Consider the following 13,037-nt stretch of genomic DNA (forward strand, 5'->3'; position numbering starts at 1 on the left):
TCAAAGGATTTCAAACACTCAATCATAATGTCATCTTGCTAGAGGATTTACATATAAGACTATTAAGTCCACTCAGTTAAGAGATTTTCTGTCACTTTCACAAAATAACAGTAATAAAATCTATCTGCAACTTCACATCTAAAATGCTAAAGTAGATTCCTATTTGTTCAATACAATTTAGACATAGAACTAATCTTGTCTATCTGTTGGGCTTCTATACTCTGTTATTCCAACAAGTCTTCAAGCTTCTATGCTCGGTAATCACTATGTAGCATCCCTATGCATACACTTGCCCGCATACATTGTTTATCAATAGTTTCCTATTTATAAACAATTAGGTAACTGCTTAATCTCCTTGATCACATTTCCCATGATCAATCATAGCCATTAGATCTTCAATCTTGTCCAGGTTCAATGCATCTTTCGATCTAAAAACATTTTACCCCGCCTTGGAACTTGCATAATAGTCTTAGAACTTGTGCGAGGGTATTGTGGATCAATCTAAGCTGTAGATCTTCATGTCGACTTTCCATTGCGTTAGATTCGTTAAAAAACTTCTTCTATGCCTTACCAATCATTGATCCGCTCCATCTCATCAGCTTCTTTCATTAAATACCGCATGCAAACATTTAATGCATTTTGTTATAGCTTAGTTACAACTTGGTGAATACTAAACTTCACTCGGTAGACATTCCGCCTTCATTAACCGATAGCGATAACCTTAGGGTTTACCGACTAGGTTCCTTAGGGTTTACCAACTAGGTTCTTTACTTGATAACATAGTATAGTATTAACCTTTACATTTTACAACATATGTATGATGTTAAAACAATCTTAAACATCAAGATCTCATCATTGTCTGACTCGGTAGTAGTTTCCCATTGAATACCTTATTCATCCTTTTATTCATCATATTCTTTCTTGTGTCTTTTACCGACTTCTTTATAATCTTCATATCATACTTCTCAAGATATGGCAACATCATACTGAATTAGAAAATCAATTTCTTGACATCAATGACAAAATAATAATATCAAGATAGTAAAACATCTTTAATCAGTTATATCCATAATCATCAACAACCTTCTCAATATCCTTATTGAAATGCCAACAATCTTTCATTGTCTGTTGTAATGCAATATTGCCAACAATCTCCCCCTTTGGCATTGATGGCAAAACCAATTGATTTGACCTTAATAGATTCAGATTGTTGTGTGATTCTGAAATGTTGAAATGCTCTCCCCCGTACATTAGACTTCTCCTATTTTCTCAGTCTTCTTTCCCCTTCATAGGTATTATCCCCCTTTGACAACAATGCCAAAAAGAAAAGAACTAAAACATAATTTGTTTCTGTAAGAAGTTATTTCCTACTCTTGTGTATCAACTGAGTCTCGGTCAGAGCATTTGTCTTCAATTCTTGTTCCCTGTAATATTCTCTGTAGTAATTCCAGTATTAATTCTAGTACACTTTTAAAAAACATTCTAAAGTGTATAACTCCAGCATCAACTCCCAAAAGATATTCAATAGAGTCATCGGATTGATGCTTTCACCGAACTCGATCAGTGAGTAGAAGATAGGGGTAGGACCCCTAACTTACTTCTGAGATATTCAAAAGTGTCCTTTGGTAGTGGCTTGGTGAAGATATCTGCTATTTGCTCCTTTGTGCTAACATATTTCAACACCACTTTCTTCTCTTGAGCTTCTTCTCTAAGATAATGATATTTGATAGATATGTGCTTTGTCTTAGAGTGCATAACAGGATTTTTTGAAATATTAATGGCACTAGTATTGTCACAGAATATAGTTACTGGCTCGGTAACTTTCTCATTTATACCTTCCAACAATTGTTTGATCTAGGCAATGTTGGTACAATTCAATGTTGCAGCAACGTATTCAGCTTCTGTTGTTGACTATGAAACACATCCTTGTTTCTTGCTAAGCCAACTCACTAGTCTTTCTCCTAAAAAGAAAGCTCTACCACTTGTGCTTTTTTTGTCATCAATGTTGTCTGCCCAATTAGCAACAGTATAAACTTGTAAATCAAAATCATTTCCTTTCTGATATACTAAGCCATAATCCTTTGTGCCTTTCAAGTATCCAAAAATTCTTTTGATTGTTGTCATGTGTGTTTCCTTAGGATCTACAGAGAATCTTGCAACTATACCTACTACATGTGCTATGTCTAGTTTGTTATAATCAACATATTGTAGTTTTCCAATCATGGATCGGTAGAGTGTCTCATCAATAGATGCAGATTCATCATTCTTTGATAATTTATAGTTGGTATTCATAGGAGTACTTACTGGTTTTGAATCATCCATTCCAAATTTCTTCAAGATTTCCTTTATGTATTTGGATTGAGTAATGAAAATCTCATTTTTCATTTGCAGTATCTGTAAACCTATAAAATACTTTATCTCACCAATTAATGACATCTCAAATTCTTTGCTCATTTCATTTCCAAAGTTCTTGCATAAAGAGTCATTTCCACAAAATATAATATCATCAACAAATATGGCTGAGATCAGTATTCCATTTTCATCATTCTTCATGTACATGTTGTTGTTCTCATTTGTCCTTATAAAACCAATCTTAATCAAATAAGAGTGCAATATTTCATACCATGCTCTTGGTGCTTGTTTCAAACCATATAAAGCTTTGTTCAACTTACATACCTGATCTTTATTACTGTCTTCAACAAATCATTCAGGTTGTTCAATGAAAACTTCCTCTTCTAATATTCCATTCAGAAATGCAGATTTGACATCCATTTGATATACCTTGAAGTTCTTGAAAGCGGCATAGGCCAACAATTTTCTTACTCTTTCAAGTCTAGCAACAGGTGCAAAAGTTTCACCATAATCAATTCCTTCTTCTTGTGCATAACCTTTGCAAACTAATCTTGCTTTGTTTCGAATGACCTACCCTTTTTCATTTAGCTTGTTTCTGAAAATCCACTTTGTACCGATTACATTTTTGTCCTTCGGTCTTGGGATTAGTGTCCATGTGTCATTCTTCTTGATTTGATCAATCTCTTCGGTCATAGCATTTACCCATTCTTCACTGTTAAATGTCTCTTTTACTATTCTTGGTTCAAATTCAGATATCAAACATGTGTTCTATCTCAGTTTGTTCCTTGTCATGACTGGATCATCCTTATCTCCTATAATCTGACTTGGTGCATGATGTCTTCTGACACACTTGGCTAATATAGGCTAGGCTCTGTATGATCTTCTTCATCACTCGGTAACTGGATATTTTCTTCAACAGTTTTCTCGGTAGGACTTCTCAGTTGCACATAGACAAATTCATCATAGTCTTCTAGTTCTTTGGAATTTCCTTCATCATTTCTTTCTGCAAATTCATCAATTTTCACATTTTCACTTTCTACTATTTTGTTAGATGATTTGATTAGACATTTAAATGCTTTGCTTCTAGAAGAGTAACCTAGAAATGTTCCTTCTTCACTTTTCTGATCAAACTTGCCATTTCTATCATCTTTATGAACATGGCATCTACTTCCAAAGATTTTAAAATAACTAACATTAGGTTTCTTATCATACCAGATCTCATATGGTGTCTTCAAAGTACCTTTCTTCAATTGAACTTTGTTCAAGGTGTAAACAGTTGTGCTTATTGCTTCTCTCCAAAATGTTTGTGGTACCTTCTTCTCAATCATCAGTGTTCTAGCACAATCCACAATTGATCTGTTTCTTCTTTTAGCTATTCCATTCTACTCTGGAGTTCTCGATGCAGAGACTTGTCTTTTAATATCATGATCATTGCAAAATAAGTTGAATTCATCAGATGTGAACTCTCCTCCTCTAGCTGATCTAAGACATTTCAGTTGTCTTCTTGTTTCATTTTCAACTCTTGCCTTGTACCATTTAAACATTTGAAAAGCTTCTGATTTTTCTTTTAAAAACATTACTGACATCATCCTTGAATAGTCATCCAAAAATAATATGAAATATTTATCACCATAATAACTTTGAACTTTCATAGGACCACAAAGATCAGTGTGCACTAAATCTAAAATTCCCTTAGAAGTGTAAGACTTACTTGTAAAGCTTGATCTTGTCATCTTACCCATCTGGCATCCTCAGCACATACCACTCTAAAGTTTTTCAAGACTCGGTAGACCTCTTACTCTGTGCTTCTTACTTATCTTGATCAGGTTATCAAAATTTACATGACAAAATCTCTTATGCCATAGCCAGGTATCATCAATCTTTGCATGCAAACACTTATTCTGAGTTGAGTCAAGGTGAAATGTATTACCTTTTGTTTGTGTCCCGATAGCAGCTAACTTTCCATTCTTGTCATGAACTTTGACAATTCCTTTCTGAAATTCTATCCGGTAACCTATGTTGTTTAGCTATGCTACACTCAACAAATTGTATTTCAAACCTTCAACCCAATAAACATCATTACATCTTGCATTATCAAGAAGTGTTATAGATCCTTTACCTCTTACCGTACATGGTGCATCATTACCAAATCTAACATAGCCTCCATCATAATCTTCTAACATAACAAACTTGTGTTTATCTCATGTCATATGATGTGAGCATCCACTATCTATAATCCAAGAATCATTAGTGTTTATGTGAGATATTAGGGCTTTTTCTTCATACCTTTCTTCATCTGATCCATCCTTGATAGCCACATAAACAAATTCCTTTGTATCAGTCTCATCTGATTCATCATCGTTAGACTCCTCATCAGCTATTAAGCATGTCTTTCTATCTCTTCTTCTGAAGTCTTAGTGTCCTCTGTAATGGTTATCTTTCTATCTGTCATCTCAGTAATCTCTCTTTTCCATAAAATCTTTGTCAGGACAGTTAGAAGCCATATGTCCAATCTTATCACAATTGAAACATTTCAAAGGTAGTTTTCCTTTATACTTAACTTTTCCTCTCGGTAACCTTTTGGCCAATAGTGCTTCAAACTCTTCTTGCTTTCTGATTTCTTCATACAGTTTGTGTACTGCTTCCATGTTCTTTCAAAATCTTTCACTTGCTCCACTGTGATCTCCTTCAGAGTACTTATACTTTCTTTAATTGCAATCATTAGATTCATCAAGATGAAAAGAACTAAATGCATATTCAACTTTATTTACCGAAGATCCACTCTTATCAAAATTACTTAACTCAAATGCATGTAGCTTACCAATAGTAGCATCCAAAGAAACTAGCATATTAGGTATAGACCTCAATTCATTGATTGCTAAGACTTAGATTGCATAAGCTGGTAGAAGGGTTCTTAACAACTTACTTGTTATATCTTTTTCTTCAATAGTTCCACATGCTCCTTTGATTTGATTGACAATCTCCTTTAGTCTTGTGTTGTATTGAGTTATGTTCTTACCTTCATTCATCCTCATAGATTCAAGTTGTCCTCTTAAACTGTCTACTTTTGCTCTTTGAACATGTTCATCTCCTCCATATACTGATATGAGCTTATCCCACATTGCCTTTGCATCATTGCGGCCTTGTAGATCATTAAACTCTGAATCAGTCAATGCAGATGTTATTTCAATCATTGCTTGAATATGTTCTTACTTTTCCTTTATCTCTTCCATAGTCAATGGATAGGTGCTTGGTGTGACAAAATCATTCTCTAGATAGTATACAACATATTCTCCAACTCTTGATAGATGTAGCTTCATCCTTTTCTGCCATGTAGAGAAACTTGACTTGTTCAGCTTCGGTGCATCCCTCTTATACATCTTTGGATCTTTAACACATGTGCCTTTAAACTTTCCTTTTGGAGTCCAAAGCTCTGATACCAATTGATAGTTCTGATACTTAATATAAGTATAGATCCAATAGCCAACAAGATGAGAGGCGAGGGGGGGGGGTGAATCATACAAACTTAATCATCCATAAAAACATCAGATTCAACCTCGGTAACATATATATCAGTCATATAACCAAAATTGTCAAACATGCAAACTCAAAAGCATATGAATAATATAAACCTCATAACACCAGATTTAACGTGGAAACCCAAATAGGGAAAAACCACTATGGGATTTCAAACCCACTAAGAAATATACTCTTCTAGAGTATGCTCGGTTAAAAGCAAATCCTGTTAAAGATTACAAACACATTGCTAGATGTGACCCGGTTAAGGGATTTCCCTCAGATCTATTAGGATCTTCACTTTGTTAGAAGTGACCTTGTCAAAGGATTTCAAACACTCAATCATAATGTCATCTTGCTAGAGGATTTACATATAAGACTGTTAAGTCCACTCAGTTAAGAGATTTTCTATCACTTTCACAAAATAACAGTAATAAAATCTATCTGCAACTTCACATCTAAAATGCTAAAGTAGATTCCTATTTGTTCAGTACAATTTAGACATAGAACTAATCTTGTCTATCTGCTAGGCTTCTATACTCTATTATTCCAACAGGTCTTCAAGCTTATGTGCTCGATAATCACTATGTAGCATCCCTATGCATACACTTGCCCGCATACATTGTTTATCAACAATTTCCTATTTATAAACAATTAGGTAACCGCTTAATCTCCTTGATCACATTTCCCATGATCAATCATAGCCATCAGATCTTCAATCTTGTCTAGGTTCAATGCATCTTTCGATCTTAAAATGTTTTACCCCGCCTTGGAACTTGCATAATAGTCTTGAAACTTGTGCCAGGGTATTGCGGTTCAATCTGAGTTGTAGATCTTCATGCTGACTTTCCATTGCTTTAGATTCATTAACAAACTTCTTCCATGGCTTAGCAATCATTGATCCACTCCACCTCATCAGCTTCTTTCATTAAATACCACATGCAAACATTTAATGCATTCTGTTATAGCTCGGTTACAACTCGATGAATACTAAACTTCACTCGGTAGACATTTCGCCTTCATTAACCGATAGTGATAACCTTAGGGTTTACCGACTAGGTTCCTTAGGGCTTACTGACTAGGTTCTTTGCTTAATAACATAGTATAGTATTAACCTTTACATTTTACAAAATATGTATGATGTTAAAACAATCTAAAACATCATGATCTCATCATTGTCTGACTCGGTAGTAGTTGCCCATTGAATACCTTATTCATCCTTTTATTCATCATATTCTTTCCTGTGTCTTTTACCGACTTCTTTATAATCTTCATATCATACTTCTCAAGATATGGCAACATCATACTAAATTAGAAAATCAATTTCTTGACATCAATGAAAAAATAATAATATCAAGATAGTAAAACATCTTTAATCAGTTATATCCATAATCATCAACAACCTTCTCAATATCCTTATTGAAATGCCAACAATCTTTCATTGTCTGTTGTAATGCAATATTGCCAACATACTATGCATATATTTTCATGAAGGTTGAATTCATGTTATCCATAGCTCTTAAGCTTTGTGTGTCTTAGATTTGGCTCACTGTGAATAAAAAAGTCTGTATTAACTGTATTATGAACCTTTATCATATATGTTTGAGACTATGTTTGATCTTTCTTTAGATGGATATGTTATTGTTCCATTGATGCTTAGATGTATTGTGCTTTAATCACCACAAAACCTTGAAGCTTGACTTTGTTCCTTATCTCAAATCTTCCATTTTGATGTCTTTGTATTATTATATCACTATGACTGCCTTTCTCTTTGACTAAAGCTCTATGTTTGTCTTAATTTGATCTATTAAGCCTATTGCTCTTATGATTTCTTTGATTATGAGAATGTTTCTATTTTGTGCTTGTGATTGTTGTCTTTCTTCATGACTTCCCCTTCTCTCAACAACATGAAGAAGCTCATAGTATAGTATGCTATTTTCAATGGTAAAGGGCTGTTGTTTTTCTTTTCAATACTTGCATAGGATTTCGAGCTTGAAGACTAATAATTGGATATATTTATCCATGAATGGATGTTCTAACCATATTGATCACTTGATGCATCATGGAAGTCATGAGACTCTTTTTGGCTTTACCTATTATGGATTTCTCTGTGGTCATATCTCTTCTATTACTGCACTTTTGATGGCTCATATTTGCATGTGATATAAATGATTACCCCCCTTGGAGTTCCTAACCCTTTTCACCTTGTTGACTGCAAAATTTGGTTCTAGTACTCTTTTTTAAACATCTTACTATGATCTTTGTCGGTCTGCTCTTGTCAATTCTACACTTAGTTGAAACTATCCTTGTTGTTCTTAGCCTTGATGACTTGGGCTATGGTCTTATTTTTCTATCCCAAAGTCTCCTTTTTAATAGTTGGAGTTGTTGTGACTACTAAAAACCTTCTTATGGCTATGCATTACTTGTATAGAAGATTGCCATTTAAGAAGCACAATAATACAAAAATCCATCTTTCATGATTGTATTGTTACCATCCCTTCGGGGAACTTGTCTTAAATATTTACTCATGGTTTACAAGTTTTTCTATCCTTTGTTGCAGAAAAAAAAACTTCATATAAAGTCCAAATAGTCATTTTGATTTTAGATCCTATGTATCATGTGTTGGTCTAAATAATGACATTATCTTTCTAGCTAGCTTTTAACCTACCTAGGAGAGTCCAATTCACACTAGTTAAGTCTCCACTTAAGGATTTTTTCCTTTTTGTCTCACTTCATGTGGTTGAGACATATGCTCACCTCTTGATACACCTATTTTATGCACACCTTACACATGCTCACACACTTTTCATTTGGGCATACATGTGTAGCACCTCTGGAGGAGTAGTCAACTATTTAGTCCTGCCTTCCTACCTCCTCTACCTTGCCTAAATATGAAAGGCTCTCATTGTACATTTACATACTCATTTATATATGATAGATATCATTTTGTGCTCATTTTGTTTCACTAGTGGAAGGTTATTTTGTGCTTTCAGATCTTGGCTTCTCCAATAGGATTGAGCATGTGCTTGTTGGTCTTGGGTGGCTTAATTCAATACCAACATGTGTGTAGAGATTTTGATAAATTCCTACATGGTATCAAAGCATGAGACTATGTGACATTCGTGGCTCAACTGATACTGACTTTTTGTGCAAATATTTTGGCAAATCCATAATCATGTGAGCCCTTATATTTCCAATGCAGATAATTAAATATTAAAACTTTTAAGCATTCCAAATTTTCTTTAGTTGTGCTAATGCTAAAAGCATTCCAAATTCTCTTCAGTTGTGCTGATGTTGATTTAATATATGCCCATGCATCAATAACAACACATAATTTGAACAGACTTTGAATTTTCTAAAATGCATTGAATAGATGTAATTTGCTATAGTGATTTTCAATCCTTTGCTTGAACTATTCATTTTCTTTCAAGAACTGTGCCTTGAGTTCTAATCCCTAGGAGGGTTAGATCTCAATTGCCCTTGTAAAAGTACAAATATTTCAAGCCACTAGAGGAAGTGAAAGGAAGCCCTTTCACTTCTTGATTTCTTTCTGATCTATTCACATGTATGTTCACAAAGATATATTCGAGGTGGTCACAAAAGATGAAAGAAAACTGGCAATGAAACTACATAGATTGGGTTAGACATCATTTAGAGTTGTTAAATCAAAGTGTGACTATTTGAGGCATCATACCAACTATAACTAGCTCTACCTATCATGATTGACATCTCTTAAATAATTTTCCTTCATGAAGGTTGGTTTTAACATGTCCTCATTTTAGTTAGTTCATTGTTGTAGATGCTTTGTATTCTTGTTAATTTAAAAAGTATTACTGAGTGTAACTTCTTCAGAGATTTTTTGGATAAGATTAATTTTATGTTTGTACTACTCCTTGTAAGCATTGGAAGAACATGGATTTCTAGTTTCCAATACAATGGATTGAAATCGACATCATGTCTTAATGTTGCTTGTTTTGAGTTATCCTATGTAAGAATTATTTTTCATTGGATGCCTCAGCTTATCTATTGTCCATGGCTAGAATTGGTTCTGATTAATAAGAAAAATGGGTTTTAAGGACCCGAAACCTTTACGTAGGAGCATAAGAGATCATCAAAAGCATCCAGATTTGCTAGGAACATCTTACAAAAAGACTGGAAAAAACCCAGTCAACCGAAAGGACAGCAAAAGAAAGGAATAGCAGTGCAGAAAAAACCAGAGAAAACACAGCACAACTAAAAAGATGTAAGGAGCTCCTCCGCCTTATTCACCAGTTGATCATAGTTTGTCGTGATAGCTTTGAATTCTTCTAGGTCCTTGTTTGTCTTTTTCTCCTTCTTTTTACCTCTAGTCCTTGTTCTAGGTCCTTGCACTTCTCCCGTGCCATCCATATCAAGTTCAATATCCAGGGAATCCTTCTGCTCTTCCATTTTGTTGATGAGGAATTTTGTATTGCCAGCTGAAGCCTTCAGAATATTTAGGCTTTGTTCTGCAATTCTTTTGAAGCTTTCTTCAATTTTATTGACTTTTTTCATGGTTGGAATTGGTTAATTGAAACTGCACTTGGAATTGAAATCAAATTGTACCTCATGGAATAACTTCTTTCTCATCTAGTAGTCATTATAAATTGTATTAATCAGTTGTATGATAGTATTTATCTGGCCAATCAAAACATTTTGGTCCAGCATCATTTTGTTTGGTAGAAACAATAAATAATCATTTTATTTATAAGTTGGCCTAGAACTTCCACTTGTTGAGGACTATATGCTTGCATGTTGATAATGATTGTTCTATTTGTTTTTATATTGGAAAAAGAAGGTTATTATTGACATAGATTTAGTGAAGTACTAACAGAACTCAAAAATTTGTCCTTTGTGGATTTGAAATGCTATGTTTACCTTTACTTATGGAATAGATAGTGGAGATCTCATGTTAAATGATTCAACAACTTTTGTATGGTCTTTTCTAGGGTTCAAGTTAAACAACTGCAGAATCCTAGTGTAGTATTTAAAACCATAGTTGGGTTGATTGTTCGCTTGGCAGAACATGGACTCATTCACTATGATTTCAACGACTTTAATATAATGGTAAGAAGTCTTCATTTATTTCTGTTTGTTTTGTAATAATTGTATACACCTAAAAATGGGCTGAAGATAATTAATTAAATAAGCAATTATTTAATTAATCCTCCTTCCCAATTAATTGAAATCACTAAGTAATTTGATTAAATTCCTCCTTTCATCTACTTATTAATAAATCTAAGTATTTATTTAATAGTTTCATTTCATAATCCCCTTTGATTAATTAATTCTCCCCCCATCTTCAATTAATTCTTCTAATCTTCTAATTAATTAAAACAAATCAATTTATGAGTTGTTGAGAATTAATTGGTCTTATTTGAATTTTAAATTCAAATTACCCACATGCCTCCTAACTTCTAACCACCTAACCTAACCCCTTCCATATAACCCTAGGTTTAATTACACCTGCTTTCCCCTTCAGACACATGGCATTCTTGGGCCACATGTCCCCTTTCCTTAGGGACTTGTTCTCTCATGAGGAAAGCTTCTTGACACTAGTCACCATAGAGATGGAAAATGTTCCCTTTCATCCAACCTCTCTAGAAGCTTCTTGACACTTTTCACCATAGAGATGGCAAATGTTCCCTTTCATCCAACCTCCTCCAATTTCACCATTGGTATCTTCAGACTTAATCTTGACCATTGATTCCTGCCACCTCACCTCTAGCCTTGGAAATCCTATAAATAGACCCCATTTTGGAGCAATAATGATCCCATCTCATTTGCATCTTATGTATTGTTACTATAGGCACATTGGTCTTAGCATATCATTTGAGCATTGTAATTGCATTCTTAGATCTAGCTTATTTTCTAGCATAATTGTTGAATCATGTAGCTTAATCATTCTATTTTCTAGATTAAATGCATCATTACCATCTTAAATCCTCCATCTAGATGTAGTCAAGTCACTGAAATTTTCTCATCCAAATCTAAGAGCAAATCTACACTCGCATTTATTAGGAGGAAATAGATCGATTAGCCATGGTTTTATGTTTATTTGTTTTAAATTTGCTAACCATGCTTGTATTGATCTATTGAGTGTTTTGTGTTGTAGTTGCAGGTATACACTTCACAGGCATGACATTTTGGCACCCACCATGGGGCCGGAATTATCAGTTTTCGCCTCTCAAGCTTCATCAACCTTCATTTTTGATCGGGCTGGAACCAAAAACTCATATGAGCTCCTTTGCTGACTCGTATGAACTTCTTTGTGATTTGGCACGGTGATCATTCTTTACTTGTATTAGCTCATTTATGTATCGTACGAACCAATTTTTTCTTTCTCGCGAGATCTAAAGTTCTATCGTACAAGTTGGTAAAGTGTGTCGTACGACATTCTATTTATGTTTTCTTTAAATAGACAGCATTTTAGGGTTTGCAGATTTTAATCTGATCATTATTAATGCTAATCTGGGTTTGTTTATGAGTTTTTTGGCATCCTGACTAGTTTTGCAGGACGATTGTCGAAGATACACTAGCCAAAGACTTATTTCAACCAAACACATTGTGATTACTAATGGATCTATTTTGTAGGTTGCCTAAGAAGAATTCAACAAAACTTTGTGCATTTCTTAAATTTTTTTAGGCACGCTTGTCTTTTGCTAAACGAATGAACAATCATGTATTTTGTGTTTGTGATGATAGGTGAGTATGCTCTCACCTTTCTTAGGTGATTAGAAAGCTAGACTCATATTTTACTTTCATTAGTGCATATCTTTAGCGGACCTGCCCTCCCAAGGAGCTAATAACTCTTAGCCATTAAGGCTAGTGAGAGGGGAATGACCTAAGTGGGAATGGCTAACGCCAAGTAATCCAACCCACTATAAAGTAAATATGATTTGATGAAAATCAAGTCAATGGCAATGCTCGGGAATAGCTCTCCTTCGTACCTTCGGGTATAGAAAACCTTGGTTTTCAAGGCTAGGAGACTTCTTAATTGAGTATTATACCCCAACGTGTCGAACGGATCCCTTACTAGTGTCAGTTAAATTAGAAGCTACCTGATTCACCTCTGAAAGGGTGATAATCAATTGTGCAAGAGAGATAGTAACTCTCCCAAGACACTTTCCATATCATGCCTCCATTACCGT

Source organism: Cryptomeria japonica, chromosome 6 (assembly GCF_030272615.1).
Source record: "Cryptomeria japonica chromosome 6, Sugi_1.0, whole genome shotgun sequence".
NCBI classification, from domain to species: domain Eukaryota; kingdom Viridiplantae; phylum Streptophyta; class Pinopsida; order Cupressales; family Cupressaceae; genus Cryptomeria; species Cryptomeria japonica.